General features: G+C 43.6%; 1 protein-coding gene across 1 annotated transcript in view; it reads right to left on the bottom strand.

The window, feature by feature from the left end:
• The window catches only part of Slc9a9 (solute carrier family 9 member A9), a 565,142-nt gene that overhangs the window by 535,509 nt on the left and 15,584 nt on the right, over nt 1-14,049 (bottom strand). The window lies entirely within an intron of this gene.

Here is a 14,049-nt window from a genome sequence, read left to right as displayed (position 1 = left end):
GTGTTGGGGCTTTTCTTGAATGAAGTGTTCCTCGGATAAAAATAATCGGAATCCCTGGCCTAAAACTGAACCCTGAAGCAGTCAAGGCATGTGTGTCAAGTCCTGGTCACTTGGGGGCAGCACTGGGCTTGAAAAAAAAAAAATCCTAAACTGAGAACCAGTCTCCTTTATTTTATTTCTGGTCTTAATTTGACTTCAAGCTTCTTTATGGAGGTGGCGATCTTTTAGATACGGCTATTTAGCCCTGGCGAGTTTGGTACTTACTGTGTAGACCACGCTGATCTCAAATTTGCAGTATGCCTCCTACATCAAACTCCCAAGTGCTAGGATGGCAGGCATATAACCCACCCTGCTTGTTTCTGGAAATTGTAAGTGATGTGTGTCTACTTGAAGTCCATCTCCATCTCAGCCAAGAAGCAAGGCACACACAGAAGTCTGTGTCTTTTCCTTCCTCAACTATGTTCTTTAATTTTGTACAATGAGCGCACTGTGTACGTTGTAAGAATTTAGTCAGTATCTTTTTGTATCCTGACGTCTATGTTTGACATTGATTTTTAAATTTATCTATTTAATGAACACGTGGATTTTTGTCCATTTGCTTGAACTGCGTTGGGACATTCTATTGGATGAGTAGATCAGGGTTTGGGAATCGTTGTTCTCTGACAGACGGTTAGGTTGATTCCTGTCTTCCACCAACACAAAAGACTGACGCAGATATTCCTGTGCTTTAAAGGCCTCCCTAGAACAGACTGTTAAACAGGAAGTAACACGGACTGTCTCTTTATAGATGCTACTGTGCTTACACCCACTTACACTCCCACAGGAGATTTGTAGACGATTTTCTCACATTCTAGCCAACACTTTGTAGTGATAATTTCCTAATTTGTTGGCAATCTGATCACTCTTACCTATTAAATTGTTTGCTTTGTTTCCCATTACTAATGAAAAAAGGTATATTTATTTTGCTTGTTGGCCTTTTATGATAGTTCTTAAGGGAAATTCCTGATCGCATCTTTTATCCAGTTTGGTTTTCCCTATAGATTAGTTTATTCACAGAATCTGGTTACGATTCCGTTTAGTTACTTATATTTCAAATACATTCCTGTAGTCTTATTATCATCTCCAATAATTTGTGTTTTTAACATGGTTGAATATCTCTTTTATAACATTAATGTAAAATGTATGCATTTTTATATTATTTGAGTTATAGTGACGTGTAATTCTGATACCATAACTGTATTTTCTCCCCAATTGCACTGTTTTTATGTTCTGTAATTAGGTCTTTAGCTCAGGTGAAACATGTATATTACAGATGTGAAATGGGGACTCCCTAATTTTCTTTCTGCCACTTGTCCCAGGAGGGCCCTGGGTTTCGGGAGCCCATCCTTTCCCCACAGAGTCCTATTGGATTTGTGGCCAGTACCTAGTGCTTTTCCGAAGGAGCAGAAGGCATTTATTTCAATAAATGTTTCATGCCTGCTATCAGATAGATGGCCCACTTAGTGCTCCAGAGTATAGGGAAAGCTTTAGATAGATGGTGTTTGCTACAATTTCTCTCATACCAGTGACAATTTAAAAAGAACACAAATATCAAACACAAGTCCATCCATGCACTACGCTGGAGTTTCTAAACATCTGAGAAGAGGTGTAAGTTTAAGTAAACATAGGAAGGTACAAAGTTTTATCCCATCTGAACTTTCTAGAAATAAATACACATAATAAGACAGCCTGGATATCTGGAGCCTTTCATGGTGGTTGCATTATATTGTAGCATTAATTGGAGTCTTCCTTTTCAAAATACACTTTTCAGTCTATCTAAAATGGACATTTTTATGACATTATTGGGAAGTTATAGCAAAAATGTAATAAAACTTATATCACAAATAATAAAAATTATATAATATATACGCATTACAATCAAACTGAAACAATGAGGAAAGAAGAGATTATCTGTATGCTTATCATTTCAATTCATCATAATAATTAAGAAATGTAACAAATTATATTTCCATGATGCTGTTTTGATTTTCAAATGTCCTTTACACAGAGCGCTCAGATTTTCTTCCCAACAACTTTTCCAGTTAAATATTATGAAATGCCCTGTTTTGACAGATGTGGAACGAAATCTGTGGTATGTAACTTGCCTAAAGTCACATACCTGGGAAGCAACATAGCCTAGACTCCAACTACAGCTTTCAACTGGCTTACTGAGATAGCAAAAGTGACTTGAGTGGGAAAAAAGCAGACAAACAAACAAAAAACAAACAAAACAAAACAAAAAACCAGTGAGGTCCTGCTCAGGTCCCAACATTATTTTAAGTTCTTTGCATGTATTTTCTTAGTTGGAATGCATGATGGTCCTATGCTGAAGTCAGAAATATCTTATTTTTAAAATTGGGGAAACTGGTCTTAAGAAAGCTGCCTAGAATTTCTAAAATCATGTAGATGTGGGGGTACCATTTGAACTAAGTCATACAGCTCAGGAACTGGCCTTTCAGCCATAGTAAACCTTCTACTCCTGGAGCAAGGCTGAGGGTACCGAGTCCACCGCTGCATGTATCTCTCGTCACTTGCCATGTAAGAGTTGCTCCAGACCAGCACCGTGGCACCAACTCAGCAATGCCTGCAGAGAGCCCTGTCTTTTGCTTAAGTTTCTTGGTCTCCCCGATGACGTCTCATTACCGCCTATGTGACTCTATGCTAAGGCGATCCTGTGGCCTGGCTGCAGATAAAGCCTCTCCTAATCAAATACAGCTTCTCCCTTCACTCTCTGGTTCCGTCCTGTGAGACACACGCAACAGCTGCTTCCTCCTGACCCTAGATACCAAGACTTCTGACCTGAGCCAGGCGTGGTGGCACACGCCTTTAATCCCAGCACTCGGGAGGCAGAGGCAGGCGGATCGCTGTGAGTTCGAGGCCAGCCTGGTCTACAAAGTGAGTCCAGGATGGCCAAGGCTACAGAGAGAAACCCTGTGTCAAAAAACCAAAAAAAAGAAAAAGAAAAAGACTTCTGACCTTTTAATCAACTTTACACTTGGGCAGACTGCATCTGATCTCTCCGGCCCTTCCTGGGGTGGTGGCCTGCCATGCCTCACAGTCTGTGGTTTTGGCATGACAGGGCAGCAGAATTCTAAGGCTGCCATCTAGACAGAAGAGTAAAGAGCAGGTGGACAGGAGATGGACCCACTCCCTCATCTCTCCACAGAGACCATTCCTCAGGGCCTGGGCATCCAATACATGCTTCCATCAAGGGTGACTGCTTTCTCTCCAGCCTGAAGTTGATCTTTTCTCTTGGCCAACCTTGATACCTCAGGCCAAAGACACTGCTCTTCAATTGTACTGGACACCGGGGAACCCCAGCTCCCCCCCCCCCCGTTTCTTTCTAAGCCTGGCAACTGTTTTGCGTTTGCCTCCTCCTTACCAGGCTCAGCTATGAATTGTGCATGCAGCTTCTTCATCATAAGGTCTCACCAGGGAGCTACTGGCCTGGGGAAGCTGAACTGGGAAGGGCTGAGTCAGCAAGAAGCCTGGTCAGAGCAGGCAGGATGGAGGGGGCTGGGAGGGGGAAGGAGTGTATGCTGACATCAGCAGAAAGCATGATTAAAATGAGGCGCTGCACTTTTAAATGGTGCATTCACCTTAAAAATGATTCATGAAAAAAGGAGCACCAACCTTCCTCCACCGACCCACCTCAGCCCTCTCACTCTAGGGGAAATAAATGTCTGTCAAGGGCAAATGTTACAGAAACGGGAAGCGGAAACAGACTAATATTTACAACATGTCTGACATTAAACATATATTTCCACATTTGCCTTTGAAAAACAAACCTCTGCTATAGGTATCACTAACCACTACATTACAGATGAGGAAAAATTCGCTCAGAGACGTTAAGCTTGCTGCTCCTATTCCTAAGCATGACAAAATGAGATTCCCTCCTGGGCCTAACTGGAGGCACAATGCGTTTAGCGCATCTGGATTCTTAGGACAGCCATTGTGGGAGATAGACGTTTTAGGGAGATAAAAACTGAGATGTTTGGGTACTTCCAATTATCCTAAAAATATAATGACTTGAGCATATGCTCTGTGCTGGCAAATCATGTCTCACAGGGGAATAAAATCTCACAAGCTTGGTTTGGAACATTTTCCAGTTTCTATGGCGTAAGTTTCCATTGTGGCCCATTCCATGCTGTCAAATTTAACAATTGGTTCAATCAATAAAAAAAAAAAAAACCTTACTGAACAATCAGCTCAGAAGATCGGTAGAAGCCTGCTCTCACATTCCAGTGGGGGTCCGCTGAGTTCTACTCTGCATTAACTAACAGGTGTGGTTGGATGTCATAAAAATCTAGCTTGAGGAGGTCAGTATTGTGACACTGTGTCATGCCATCCAGATAAGGCTTCTCTCTGCCGAAGACTTTGCTGCTCAGTCTACTCAATGACTGCCAAAGCTACAGAGCCTCTTCTGTCCCGCCCTTCCCGGAGCATCCCTTACCCAGACAGAATGGTTTGTTCCTCTAGGGGTGGGGCCTGCATGGTTGAGATGAGGCTCGATTGAAGAATTATGGCTTCCTAAAGAGACAGCAGCATCCTTGTCCTGTTTCTCCTCTCACATCCTTCTGCACTCAGCCTTCCTCCTCCTGTAGTTACAAGTGTAACCCCTGGGGCACTTACGCCCTGCTCACCAAATGCTGCCTCTGCCTTGGGCCCTTGCTTCTCCCAGTGCTCAATAACATCAGGCAAAAGGAAAGACAAGATTAGCTTGGCTGCTGATATGAAGCTCAGCCTGAGGCAGAACGGCATCAATCAGTGTGCAGTAGGCCTGGTGATGAGAAATAACCTGAGAGGCACTGGCGTGGGCAGAACACTGGCTTAGCTTGAGTGAGCCTGTGGGTGCTATCCGAGTACCACAAAACAACAACAACAACAAACGAATAAATATTTTTGTAGAAATGAAATGGTACAAGAGGAGCAGTGGAGAGGGCCCTCACCCTCCACCACAGCTTAAGACAAGCCGGCTGGCTGACCAGCACCCTTCAGTTCAGCTGATTCTGTGTTTTGCTACCTCAGCTGTACAAGCTGTTAGGGAGGAGCTTCTGGCAGGTGGCCTGAGGAGGAAAGTAGGGAGCATCATGGGACCAAGCTCTATGTAGCTGCTCCCTGGAGACCAGCGATGATGATGAAAGGGCAGTTCTGCCAGTTTAGTATTTTGGTTTTGTTTTTTTTTTTTAAATATTGGCTTAAAGGTATTTGTTTCTATACAGTATTATTTTAGCAATTGCCTTAACCACTTCCCACAGAGTTTAAAGACACCAACAAAAGACATTCTATGTGATAAAAGGTCCACATTGAAGTTTTGTGACTGCATTGAGAAGAGTGTATACTCTACTTTAGTTGAATATTTATTTTCACTTTAATATCTACTCTGTTTTGGGGCAATCTGGGGGGGTCTGCTCAAACTACTGCACTATCCAAGGACAATACAAGTAGTAAACATCGAACCCCTACTTTGATCTACCCAATGGACAGGACATTCTCCACAGTTATGTGGAGAGAGGGGACTGACTCTGACATGAACTCTGGTGCTCCATATTTGACCACCTCCCTTGGTGGGGAGGCCTGATGACACTCAAAGAAAGAATAAGCAGGCTACCAAGATGAGACTTGATAGCTTATGACCATATAGTGGGAAAGAGGAGGTCCCCCTCAGTCATAGACCTAGGGGAGGGGAATAGGGTGAAAGCCAGAGGAAGAGAGGAATGGGAGGATACAAGTGATGGGATAACAATTGAGATGTAATCTGAATAAATTAATAAAAAGAGAAAAGAAAAAATATCTCCCCAGTTTAGTATTTTGGAAGGAGCAGAGCAAAGGGGGAGACAGAGAAAGATGCATTTTCAATTATATCTACTCAGGCTCAGCATGAAATAGTTTTCTCCCCTGCTCCTTCTGTGGCTCCCCTAGGCTCAGAGTTCTCTCAGGTCTCTCTGCCTCCCTTTGTCCCTGTCAGAATATTTGGAGATGAAACCTGTCCAGTCCTCCGAGTAGCAAAACTCATTTCAGAGCCCACGTGTTTTACCCTGAGGATAAACCTATGACACACTTCATTACAAAATAGCCAGCCGTTAAGACAGGCCACCATGGCAGTGACAGCAACTCAGACAGGAGAAGCTGACAGGCTCCTACTTGCACCAACTATTCATGTGCCAAGATCTACAGAGTCTCCGCCATGTGACAGGCACTGGGAATGCGATGTGACGGAAAGCAGATCTAGGCCTTGACCTTCTGGAAGCTTTGCAAGTTTGGAGAGGAGAAGACACTGAACAAAGCATCATAGAAACACTGGATTTATGAAACTAGTAAACGCAAAGCAGGGGGGATGAGAGGTGGGCTCGAAACTGTGGACTTGTGATACAAAATAACTCGATTCTTGAGTACAGTGGCATGGGGGTCATTTAAGATAGGCACAAGTACTCCTCAAAAGTGTTTATCTGCCCCTAAGAACATCCCTATACCAGGCCAAGACTCCCTCCCCACCTCCACTCCCACTGATGCAGAATACCATAGATTTCAGAAAGAGTGGAATTTCTGAAGAAGTTGCCATGGTTTTCATACATAGCCCAGAGCTTTGAGTTAGAAACTTACTTCCGAAGGCAACTGCACAGCTATGTGGGGTCTTTAGGAAACACCCCGGGCCGTGAGGGCTATGCCTGAAGAGTAGACTGGCTTTGTTCTCCAAAGTGGATTACTGAAGAGTGTTGCACTGGTTGTTTTTCCTATCCATGTTAAAATATCCTCCTAACAGACGGAGGATCTACTGGATGAGGGTGAAGATGCAGACAAGCAGGCTGGGACTGGACCACTTCCACCAGCCAGGCCCTGGCCCCATAAAGCCAGAACTTGAAGCCTGGATGATCAAAAGCTGAGCCTCTGAGGGAGCATTCTAGATTCAAACCCCCAACAAGCGTGTTCCAAGAAGACGGGTGAGTTGGGGTCCTTCTCCCCTTCTTCCTGCTCCTACCATGTGATGACTTACTCTGTGCTGACACTGTGAAAAGGACCCTCACTAGGTAGGTGCTTTGATCTTTGGCTTCTGACTTTCAGAGCAATGAGCCAACTTCACCTTCATTTCCTGCTATGGTCTGGGTGTGGTCACACTGTGACTGAAGGTTTCTGGTCTCCAGGGTGAGGCCGACAGTATGTGGACTCTTTGGAAGGTGGAGCCTACATCCTGATGTACTTCTCATGCAAGCCCCTTGTGTTCTTTAGAGATGCCCATCCCTCTTTGAGTTTATTAGAAATGTCTGTTACAAGAAGAGGAAAGCCTAGTCGTAAGCCCCACCCCCGAATCCCTGCTCCTATTTGAGATATGACCATCTTTTCCTGAACATTGTGCCACTGTGCTATGATACCATCTGTTGCCCTCACAGCAGACCATCCCGATAGAACTGCTTTTATAACAATTTACAAATTATAAAGTTTATGACTAACCTTGCTTCTGTATAATGAATGTTCTCTTTAGAAAATTTATTTACTTTTATTTTATGTGCATTGATGTTTTGCCTGCATGTATGTCTCTGTGAGGGTGTCAGATCTTGGAGTTACAGATAGTTGTGAGCTGCCATGTGGGTGCTGGGAGTCAAACCCAGGTCCTCTGGAAGAGCAGTCAGTGCTCTTAACTGCCAAGCCATCACTCCAGCCCACGAATGTTCTCTTAATTAAGGCTTGGATGAAGGCAGCTGAGTATCCAGGTAGTCTGTCTCATGGCCCTCCCTGCAAGCTTGAGTTGCACTGGGATCCTTTCATGCAACACAGCCAAGACTAGTTAGTCATGATGGAGAAACACAAACCACCACAGCCTGCTTCTTTGGCAGAATGTAAAGTTGAAAAACGACTGAACTGAGAGAAAGCTTCCCTAAGCCCTGATGCTGATTAATCACCAGAGGCTCAGTCCCTCCCAGTATGTCTCAAAAAGCTATGCAGGAGATTGTCCCCAGCCCTTCCTTATCCTTCCCAAGAGTGCTCTAGTATTAACTGCACATATTTATCTCCTGGCCCAGCGACTTTCCCTGGTCAAACTGTTCCTGTTGCCAGAAGAGTGCTGGCCCTGGCCTCTGTGCAAGGTTGCCCATCAAGGATAGGGAAAGACTGGAAAGCTCTCAGATAAACATGTAAGAATCAACAGGAAAAGGTGGACAATGAGAAAAATAGACTTAATCAACTACTTCACTCAATGGGAATGACCAAATGAAAGCCATACAATTAGCTGTGTCCATACGGTTTTGTTTAGTTTTAACATCCTTAAGAATTAGTCTCATCGTGCTCTGAGTGGCCTACTGGGACAGGTTCAGATTCTCTGTTTTGAAACAATAGGACATTTTTGCTCAGCAGTATAGAGAACCTCAAGCCACTTCCCTTAACCAACGAATAGTGTCACTTTTCAAACAGGAAGTCAAGACAGCAAAATTTTCACTGAGGAGCTTCCTTTGTCCGTACATTATAGTCATCTGATTTACAAGGGACTATGAGGGACAGGAATGATAAATTTAACTGTGCTGACAACTCTCGGAAACTGGGCTAGATCTGCACGACGCCCCAGCTAAATGCACTACTCGTTTCTTCAGCTCAGCAGTGTAAGTACATAGCATGCTAACACACGTGTAAGTACATAGCATGTTAACACATGTGGATATATTAATGATGAGATAGACACATTGGTTCATCCTTCACTGTGAGTTTCCCCTGTAACCCAGCTCCTGGCCCTCTATTCAGATCCCTCCATTTCTTCCCATGCCCCTTCCTATGAATTCACAATTGAACGCCAAGTAGCATCCCCCTCCTGCCTCCCCCCCCCAACTCCTCATGCCTAATTCTTCGGAGGCCACCTGTCCTTCCTCCCCACCACCTGCCCTGGGGAACCACCCAAGACCTGTCTTGGCTTTTGCTTTCCCTCCAGCCTGCTACAGCTGAACAACCCTTCCGTCTTGCTTATTAACACTACCTTTCTCTGCTGACTACAAACAAGAGTGAAGACAGGCAACCTGGCATTTAGGGGCTTCCATAGTTGAGATCTGCCTGCATTGCCTATGCTTTTCTTGTCTTCCATACTTCCAAAAAATAGGAAACATTTTATTTCTCGGGATTATTGGTTTTCCCACTTGCTTACCATGCCCCCCCCCTCTCTGCCTGGAAAGTCTTCCACCCTCCCCCACAACTGCATCCAGAGCCCATCAGGATGCTTTGCTGTAAGCCTTCCTTTCAGTCCTAATGCCACAGGACACCAGCCCCTTCTCAGTGCCTGTCAGTCTTGGGACAACCCTTCAGTACCTGAGTTTTAGTATTAATCACTGTTACTCAGGGATTACTAGTACCCTCCTGGAAACCATGTCTATTTCAGAGTAACTGTATGGACTCAGTTCATTGATACTGAAGAATGAATAAATGAAACATTAGTAATGGACGAGAGCTGTTGCTTTTCTTCGGGTGGCACAGAGACTTATACCCGGGGCCTTCCCAGCTGGGCAAGCTCTTTCTCACTGAGCTACATCCCCAGCCCTAGTATTTGGGTTGTTTTGTTAGTACTCAGGCAGTGATGCAGTCACCCCTAAAGGTCCTGATGATGGTGGGGAAACAGGCAACACCAAAGCCACTCCAGAAGCATATTTATTGGTGGAAACATGTCACCACCTACCAGCAGGACTCAGGCCCCCTAAGCCACATGTGCCACTCTCTGCGAATGCATATGTACTTCCTGCACATGCCCTAGGTAGCTCATAAAGGGAACTCCTCCCATTCCTCTGTATTCCCTAATAAAACTCTTAAGTAGATCTGCTGCATGGCGTGATTCCATTCTTCACCACAGCTCCGCCGTCCATATCCTAACATTTGTTTGTTTATTTAATCTTTTTTCTCTAAGTTAAAAAAAAAAATCCTACAGTTTGATCTTATGGAAAGGAAAGACTGTGAAGACGAACAAGTCACATTTAAAAAAAAAAAAAACAGCACTTAGTCCTCATTACAGTTTACTTAATCTAATTCTCAAATTCTCATCCCCTTTTCAAAAAAAAAAAAATGTAAACTTCCTATTTATGTGAAAGTCAGAAATGTTTACTTCTACATCTTGCAGAACCAATTCACATTGGTAATATTGGCCCCAACAGGTTAAATTAGAAATACTTTGGATCCACAGAACAGCTCTGGCAAGTGGTGTTGAGAATCAGCTGGAGACAGTTACGGTGCAGCACAGGACAACTGCAGCCAGATGCGTTGAGTTACCTATTCCTAACATGAGCAACACTGTTTTCACTTGTCCCTAAGTCAAATACCCACTTTCTGTCCTACATTTTTACCTGTGTTGAGCACGAGTGGAACAGATTTAGCATATGGTGTTTCCTGAAGTTTACATGTGCCAAAGGCACACAGCACATCACTGCTGCTGGAAATGCCAGTAGCTCTCAATTTTCCAGCTTTATACTTTCCTATTGGAAGAAGTGTGCAAAGGCACTGAGCTGTGTCTGTTTCCAAGCACTACGAGGGCTAAAAAATCCCAGAAACGCATATGTGTTTGTACAACCTTCCAGGAGGCGATGGCATGGCACAGGACTTCCTTCCACGCTCCCCAAGTCCTTGACATTTCAGCCAAGCTTTAAACCCCATTCTTCTAAGAGGAGAACTGACTGTCACATCCCAATACTCACTGCAATACATGCCAAGAAGGAAGGAGATCCAGTGGGACCCTGTGGTGGCTTCTGTGTCCCACTGTGTGGGCTTGAGACTTCTCCTGAACCCTTTCCAGAACTGCCCACCTTCTGCCTGTGAAGCTGAAATTCCCTGGCCCTCTGCCTCTCTTCTATGGGCCTTTGGAAAGCTTGGCTAGTGGATGGGTACACAGAGCTTTCAGGACTCAGGGTCAAGTACTGTGCATCCCACTGTGTCTTCTTCCCATCAGCACTGAAGTCTGGCCATCGTATGATCTCTGCAAGCACTAATTTTATTATCTGCATATGCACAACTAACATGAGAGGATAATTTAAAAATTTTAAACATTTAGCATCCAGGAAACTACAATTCTATCAAATTCAGGATGATAGTTTTCAAATATTGCATTTTTCCCTCCAGATTTGTACATACTGGAACATTTTCAGATTTACTTAATTATCCATTTCTTTCTTCACTCACCAGATACCTATTTAGCATGAGGCACCATGTCAGGCTTTAAGGATGCACTGGTCAGTAAGAGGCACGGGCCTTGTCATTGCAAAGTTTGTTATCTAGTGTGTCATATGTCTCTGCCAATGGACTTTGGATAAATGAATAAAACAAAATCACAATTTGCTAACCCTGACCTATACTCAGCTTCCAGGTGTTGCAGTACCAACGTAGCACTGCTGTTGGAGGAAGTGAGAGTGACAGAAACATTGGCAGTGTGGCACTACAGTGACAATGGCAGCTAGTAAGAAAAGTAACAGCAGTGAGAACAGCACACGTAAAGGCACAATATCAGCTGGTGCTTTCTGTGCAAAATCTCATCCAAGTGTATTATGCAGTGTGTGTGCATATAAAAACATCACGTGGCGTCCCACCGATATGCACAATTTTATGTAGCATTTCAAAAGAAAGTTGAGAGAACTAAGGAGATTGATCAGTGGCTAAGAGTAGCTGTTGCTCTTGCAGAGGGCCCAGTTCAGTTCCCAGCACCCATATAGTAACTCACAACTATCAATAACTAGTTCCAGAAGGTATTGCCTTTTCTGATCTCTGCTGATACTGGGCACTCATGCAGTTCACATACATGCGTGCCAGGAAAACACTCACATAAAATAAAACATAAATCATTTTTTAAAAATTATAAAAAGAAAGTTGGGGACTACAGCAATTTAAGTGAACCTAGGAGAAGTGGCAAACTGTGTGACCCATGTTACTTCCTCATAAGCCTTCCACAAATAGATCCTTTTATGGGGTCTCTTTTCATCTAGCAGAAATGAACTGACTGATACAACCAGATACATGCAGCAGAGAGCCTGAATAGAAGCCAAGCCAACAGCTCTACGTCTCTACAGACCTAGTAGGGTCTGCCCGTATTGTCACATGAGCAACAAATATGAGGTAAGTCATACTCCAGTTATTTAAGAACAAAATTCTGTCCTCTTGCTGGTCATCGAACAAGCAGGACTCTGGGAGATGTCTTGCTCTCCACCAGCAGAGATAGGAGTGTTTGCACTGGGCACAGACACACCAACTGCAAACCTAAGGCACTTAAAGCACGAAATACTGACCTTGACTCAAGGTTTTGCAGCTTAGAGATGAATTATGCAGCAGATGCTTGGAGCTATTCAGTGTCAAACAAACACCCTGGGAACATAGCTCATAATCTGTCCCCTGAAAGAAATATGTTCATCTCTTGCCTTAAGTTTTCAAAAGTAAACACTTGATTGCGACTGCTGATAAAGAAATTACTGTAACACCTCACCAAAATTCCTGGCCAGGTATTTACAGGCAGTCCTGTTAGAGAACAAAATTGCTATGGCAACAGGAATAATTCTGGCATCCTTGGAGAATCAACCTGTCTGGAGTACTGCTGTGTAGAAATACAGACAAAATTGGGTAGGAACAGAAGGAGAGAAGTAATTTATATCCAGGAAATGCCAAATGTAAAACTGGCCAGGTGTGCTGGTATATGCCTGTGAGCCTAGCACTTGGGAGGATAAGGTGGACTATGAATTCAAGGATAGCCTGGGCTACATAGACTGTTCTCAGGAACATTAGGGTACACAGTAAGACCTTAACCCTAACCCTTGGCTCAAAATAAATAAACAAATAAAACATATATGTTTTAAATTAACATACTGTATTGTGAACAGGTTATATACAATTATTTTTGATAAATAATTTTCTATTATCCCCATGAAGAAAGAGAATCATATGACTGAAATAATTCAAAACATAAAACCAGGAAGCTGCTCTACATATTACAGAAGCATGTTATTTAGCTTCCTTGCTGTGTGCTCAAATCTACTTTCCTATTTAAGTGTAATGTGGCTTAGTATTATAATTTGACTTTCCTGAGTCCTAGCAAGTCCTTTCACATAATATACTAGTGAAAGATAATGATAAAAAAGACTGTAAATAAGTCATCTTGAAAAAGGAAAAATAGGAAACCAAATGCCTCCCCTACTTCTCTAAAATTCTCAAAACTGGGAAAAATGTGTGTGTGTGTGTGTGTGGGTGTGTGTGTGTGTGGGTGTGTGTGTGTGTGTGTGGGTGTGTGTGTGTAAGAGAGAGAGAGAGAGAGAGACAGAGACAGAGACAGAGACGGAGACAGAGACAGAGAGAAAGAGAGAGACAGAGAGACAGAGAGAGAGAGAATGTCTGCCACAGAACCAGAGGAGTGTCTAGGTTTCTGAAGCTAAAGTTACACGCAGCTGTGTGTCACTGGGACTCAAACTTGGACTCTCTGGAAGAATGGCAAGCACTCGTATTCACTGATCCAGCTTTCCAGCCCTCTTCCCTGAAATGTATGTGGTTTTGGTTTTGTTTAGTTTTTGTTTCCACACAGGATTTCACTGTGTTACCCTGGCTATCCTGGAACTGTTTCTGTAGACCAAGCTGACCTTCAACTCAGAGATCCCCCTGCCTCTGCCTCCCTCCTGCTGGGATTAAAGGCGTGTGCCAGCACTACCTGGCAATATGTTCAAATAATAAAATTGAGTCTGTATGGGCAAAACAGTGATAGAAACGCATTACCATCCTATCAGAGAGGGCGTCACTTCTGACCCAATCAAGTAATTCCTGCAAGATTCTGGCTCCTACCACACATGTTCATTGTTAACAGGAAGTCAACATCTCAAAGGTGATATTCAACACACGAAGAACCACAGAGGATAGTTGAACCTGATGCCTTGTCCTAAGTGCTTGGAGTAGGAGGGTGGTCTCTTGCTAGTGGCCAAAGTAGCAAGTGTGCAGTACTAAAATCTCAGTCTCTCTCTCTCTCCCTCTCTCTCTGTCTCTGTCTCTGTCTCTGTGTCTCTCTCTGTGTCTCTGTCTCTGTCTCTG

The sequence above is a fragment of the Acomys russatus genome, chromosome 32 (genome assembly GCF_903995435.1).
Source record: "Acomys russatus chromosome 32, mAcoRus1.1, whole genome shotgun sequence".
NCBI classification, from domain to species: domain Eukaryota; kingdom Metazoa; phylum Chordata; class Mammalia; order Rodentia; family Muridae; genus Acomys; species Acomys russatus.
Note: the sequence above shows the minus strand (reverse complement) of the source record. Positions and strands in the feature narration are given on the sequence as shown.